Raw genomic sequence first — 5,874 nt, 5'->3', positions numbered from 1 at the left:
CCCCACCCCTGAGGAAAGATGCAAATGTACTAAAGCCTACTTGTTTACACCTCTGGACGCCTATTGATATGCAGATGCACCAAAGCCAGGCGAGATATTCTGGAAATGTTTCAATGTTTCAAATGGGATCAGGAGAGAAAAAATAGGTGGCTTCAATGATATTGGTGATATTGAAATTCTGAGGCTGGATAAGGGATTAACAGGTATTGGTTTTATTATTTTACTTTACAATTTAAATTCAAGTAACAATTTCTTTTGTGCAATAAAATATCACATCGTAAGTTTTTTTAAATGAAGGAATACATTTAAAAAAAAATAAGGTAGGGCAAAGGACAAGGAAGTTAACCCATGTAATTATAAAATGGTTCAGAAAGACTTCTATTATTCCTTTACATTGCTATTTTATTTCATATAAGGTATAGTTGTATTACTTTTGTACGATTTTTAATAGTTTATTCTATGTAGAAAAGCAAGACTTATAATACCAAATCGCTATGTCCTAAATTGGGCTGCCTAAGAACAGATCCTATATTAGTCACCATGACAAAATGCCATAGTTTGGGTGCTTTAAACAGCAGACATTAATTTCTCACAGTCCTGGAAGCTGTAAGTCTGAGATAGGATGACAGCATTGGTCAGGTTCTGATGAGGGCCCTCTTGCTGGCGTACGGATAGTTCTCACTGTGGACTCACAGGGCAGAGAAAGATAGACAGAGGGAGAGAGGGAGAGAGAGAGCAACAGTGAGAGCGAGCGAGCACTAACTGGTGTTTCCTCTTAGAAGAGTCACCACTGGTGCCGTTATGAGGGTCCCACCCTTCATGACTGTATCTAAATAAACCTAATTCCTGCCCAAAGGTCCCATCTGCAAATACTGTCATATCGAGGGTTAAACCTTCAGCATGTGAGTTTTGTGAGACACAATCATTCAGTCCATAACAGACACTGCAGAAGTTTCATTGCGGAGCGTTCTCAGGAGATGTACTTACAAGAAAGCGGTAAGTCAGAACATGGTAGAAGGAAAAACTGACCAGGAATACAGCTATAACTGCCTCCTCAGTCAATCTTACGAGGAGCTGTGGAGCTGGGACAGCCCTTCAGAGATGTACTGAATTCAGGCAAGGGCAAAGTTAGTGGTCAGGCCACTCCCTGAGGGGCATAACCCTGGGTAAGACAGTACCTAGAGAAAGAGAGAGATGCAGTTTAGGAGCCATCAGTAGCTGACTGATCCAGCAGCTGGAAAATGGGCATGTAAGCCCTGAAGGAGTGAGCTGGGACCATCACTGCTATATCTCCTAACTTTAGAGGTTAGAATAAACAGATGGAAGTTAAAATCTGAGCTCTGTGTAGCTGTAAGGAAACTAATTGAAATCTATTTAAAAATTTCTCATCTGTAAGAAATGGTTATAATAATACTGAGACAATATTATTAAAAGAATTACACAAATTTAAAAAAATATATAAAGAAACTTGTGCAGTGTCTGACTCATAAGTTCAATAAATGATAGCATTCTTATTCATATATTAATATCTTAAATTCTTTCTGAAGCAAGATTGAGTATATGTAAATAATCAGGCATCTCAGAATCACATAATTAGTTGATAGAGTGAAAATTGATTTGAGAAGTTTTCAGTACCTCTTGGAAATATTCTGAATTGTAGCCACAATTCTCCGACATGTGTCTGAGATGGCAAATGGATTTAATCTCAGATCCAGTGAAGAGCAATCTGTAGTAGCTGCTGATAGTATTGTGTTAGGAAGCTCATTGAGGAGACCTCCAGTTAGGATGTAGCTATATGTGAAGGAACAAGTTAATAGAAATGATCTAAACTGAGAAAGAGAGAGAAAAAAACGATTTTAGAAAATGAGCAAAGTATAAGGAAATGTGGCATAATATGGAATAATATCAGAATGTCTAGCATACAGGGTCATTGGAGTCCCAGAAAGGAAGGAGAGAGATAAGGAAACACAGACAATGTTTGAGGAAAGCATGGCCTAAAATGCTCCCAAAATGATGAACTATCGCATGTTCCTTATGGATGATAGCCATACAGGTATTTGTTATGTCCATGTGCATTTTTACTTAATTTTAAAATTTTCGATATTAAAAATCGTTTTGGAAACAGACTGTGTGCTTGAGTCTCTCTATTCCATGATTATCAGTGTGTCACCTTAAGCAAGTTTATTTAGGTTAAGGTTTGCCTCCCTCATCTGCAAACTGGTGTAAGAGTGACCCCCATCATAGAGAACACTGTGAAACAAAAACTATTAAGTTTTTCGCAGAGCTTCTGGCACCTAGAAAAAAGCTTAATAAATGTAAAATTTCTTCTCCTCCTCTTACTCCTGTCTCTTCCTTCAGCTTCATTACCCAGCAAATTTTCAGCCACTAGTCATGCATATACCCAACCAGCAAGTTCATATCTGGTATCAATAACTGCAAGGCTATTTCCAGACCACCATAATTGAAGGAAAAGTTGTTTCAAATGTATTACAAATGAGGTACTATATATGCATCATCATCCAGAGAGGGCAAGCCAGCACACAGGTGGGAGAGATTGGAATCATCAGGTCTGTCCATATCTCAGGCCTTATCCTCTGGCCAAGCATACCTCTCTGCTGAATGTGCCGCAAGGTCTGGAGAATGGTGCCAAGTGGCTCACCTCTCTGTGACTAAGCATCTGTTCTGGAGAGAAAGCAGAACAATTCAAGTAACCTATCAATGACATCACGGTTTCCCACTTCCTTCCTAACCAAGTTTAGCTTTCAGTTTGCCCTTCTGGCCGCAGAGTCCACTGGAATGATGTATTATTTGTTCAGTCTGTAGCAACTCTGGGTCCCTCCTTGGTGGCCAGTGATCCTTTATGTTTGGATTGTTTTTCTCTATTGCATTATCTGGAATCTGTCCATAAGGAAAAATTGTGCTAATTTTCTTGTATATACAGCCTTAACATTTTCACTTATTTGTTTGTTTTTTAAATTTTTTAGTAGGAAGAGCTAAATGTCTTCTGAACATTTCACTATGTTCTCTTTTTTCCAGATCACTGCTTAAAATGTTAAGAAGAGCAATTCCAATTTTTATCCTTGAAAAACCACTGTATATGCTCTTCTCAAATTGGTGTTTGTTTCTACCTTAAGTTGTGATCTTCAGATCAGTTAATCAATTCAAACATTTTAATGTGTTTAGTTAACAAATATTTATTTACCAGATACCTTTCTTGGTGGTGGTGATACATAAATGCATACATCAAAAATGTGATGAAGACCTTGCCTTTGTTGAGCCTACAGCCCAGTGAGGCAGAAAGGCAGTAATAAAAGCCATTGGCATGCAGACAGCAGCCCTGTGTGTTATGTGCCATCTAGCAGCTTACCGGCACCCACAGTTGTGTTAAGATCAAACCCTTGTAACAGAACTGTCTGTAAAACCTCCTAATGGTTCAACTCCTCTGATTGAACCCTGCTGATACAAATATTGAGCAGGTTTCCATAGGTGGTCCATATCAGAGGGCAAGGCAGGAAGGAAGATGTACACGGGGGAAACGGTCAATTTGCTCCTTTGCAAAACTAGCTGGAGCAGATTTTGGCTGGGCAGTGGCTACAGTGGCTGGAGTAAGAGGTGAGACTGAAAGGATTTAAAGTGGTACATGAGAGGTGTCTGACAACTCATTCTGTAATAAAAATGTGTCTTGGATGCTAGGGAAGTGTCCAATAAATTGAGGGAAGGGATATCAAGGGAAGGAGTCGGGGTTCTCTAACTTTGCAGAACAATGTCCTCAAAGAAATGTTAGTAACATCCTCTTCTCATCATTAAAGCTTGTTCCTTACCTCAGTCTTGGATTATTTCAGGTTTCAATTGAATATCCATATTTGGTTAAGGAGGCCAATGCTTCTGCTTCTATAAAAAGCACATCTTGTCAATGTGAAGTTGGAATGAATTGAAATGTTTTTAGTTTAGTAATGTAAACCACCAAGTCCATAAAATCAACAGCAGGAGACCTTTTGGAGTCTCTAAATTTAGGATGTCTTTCTTGTTTTCTGGACAGTTTCCCAGCACTTCTTTCATAAATACAGGTGTTAACACTGTATTTTTTTTTATAACTTTCATCTCTCTTCCTTTCTTATCAAGAGGAAGGGATTTTTGTGGCTGTGACAAAATGGTGACAAAAAAACTAAACTGGGCTTAGTCATAGTCATGGTGTGTGTACAATGTTTGTAAAATTCTTGCTTATGTTTTGCTTGAATAGAAATATTTACAACATAAACCAGTGCCTGTAGCCAACAGCTATTTTTATACTATTAAATAGAAACTGTGAAATCAGGTCTTTTATTAACTAGTTTTCTATTGTGTAATGTAAACTCTCTGGGTTTCAGCTTCTCCATTTATTTAATGGAGAATATTATATAAATACTTATATAATAAGGTATTTGGTTACATAAATTTCCTTCTAATTAAAAATTTCTGTTATTTAGACTTCCATTTTGCAATAAAACTTCCAGTTAACAAAGAATTCCAGAAAATGTCAGGGAAAAGAGCATCAATTAAATTATTACTGTTGCTGAGTTTCAAATTCCATTGGCATTAATAGTTTAATTTAATGGCAGTTTGTGAATGGAGTTGTTTATTATGTTAACAGGAAAAAGTAACACCCAGAAGTTTATTATACTGGGACATGTTGCCTTTAGATTTTTATCACTTAAAAGCAGCAGAAAAAGTTTCCCTGGTGATTGTCTAAAAGAAATGAAACAATTCACCTTTAATAGTAATAAATTAGCTAAGTGGAAGTGTAACACACCACACACCTTGATGAGTTCTTTGAAAGAAAGATCAAATCTCTTTTAAAATCCTTACAGCATCAAAAGCTCCCATTTTTCTTGGGAAGTTCCCCTCATTCATGAAATTCAAAAAGTCTGAAGATTTAGATTTCATGAAAAATCCCCTAACAATTGTGTTTATCAACATTTTGAAAGAACAAAGTTTAAAATCTTAGTGGGTAAGTTGGACCGGATGTGAGACTTTCTGAAACTATCTTCTTTGACCTGATCCTTATCAGATATAAAAATAAATGCGACGCAGTAGCCAGGAAGGGCTGTACTTCTCTGCATAAAAATAAAAGCTACTCATCTCTGACTAATGAAACAAAAGAATGGAAAATAGAGAAGGTGAGGAAGAAAAGAAGCTTCTAAATCCTAGAAACAAGAAGAAATAAACTTACCGTGCTTGTGACCAACTTCACCACCAGTGACACCACCATTTATGGAGCTTCATTTTCCCAATGTTCCTGTGGGTATTTTATATACACAACACTTTATGTGCATGAATTGGATTGCTCAGCTAGAGGCTAAGTGCATCCATTTACGGTGCTCAGGTGTGTCTGACTAGCTTTGGACAAATCTATTTTCATGAAGGCGCTGAGGATCTTCCTGGAAAGCAACTAACTTATCTAAAGGGAAGAAAGAGCCGGCTATCAAGAGCCTAACCCAATACCGACGCCTTAGTCTTCAGACCAGAGAAGAGAGGAGAGATTCTGAGTTTACTCACTCCTCAAGTGACTCCTGTGTCATTGTGTTCATGCCTTGACGTTGAACCTCTCTGTGCCAGGGAGAGAGGGCCAAGTGAGAGTGAGAGAGTATGTGTTAAAAGAGCACTTTCAGGAAAACTCAGTAAAGGATCAGTGGTTCTCTAATGCAGAGTAACCCAAAATGGGCATGCCCCTTATTTATCACAATCCAACAAATAGTTTATAGCTCTCTGGTGGAAGGTAGCAGGTGCTCATGAAGTAGCAAAGGCATCTGCCAGATGTCCCATGATAACTGACTGGATATATTAATTAGTGCTCTTAGAAATCACTACTACTTCTAGAAAGTTTGGAGGCAAAAG

General features: G+C 37.9%; 1 long non-coding RNA gene across 1 annotated transcript; it reads right to left on the bottom strand.

Moving 5' to 3' along the window:
• Positions 1 to 2,572: 2,572 nt before the first annotated feature.
• LOC140848714 (uncharacterized) lies at positions 2,573 to 5,280 on the bottom strand. Its single transcript, XR_012129825.1, has 3 exons — positions 5,210 to 5,280; positions 3,822 to 3,891; positions 2,573 to 2,682 (listed from the first exon to the last, which is right to left on the bottom strand). It is a non-coding gene; the product is annotated as an uncharacterized lncRNA (long non-coding RNA).
• Positions 5,281 to 5,874: the final 594 nt, after the last annotated feature.

The sequence above is a fragment of the Manis javanica genome, chromosome 4 (assembly GCF_040802235.1).
Source record: "Manis javanica isolate MJ-LG chromosome 4, MJ_LKY, whole genome shotgun sequence".
Lineage (NCBI taxonomy): Eukaryota > Metazoa > Chordata > Mammalia > Pholidota > Manidae > Manis > Manis javanica.
Note: the sequence above shows the minus strand (reverse complement) of the source record. Positions and strands in the feature narration are given on the sequence as shown.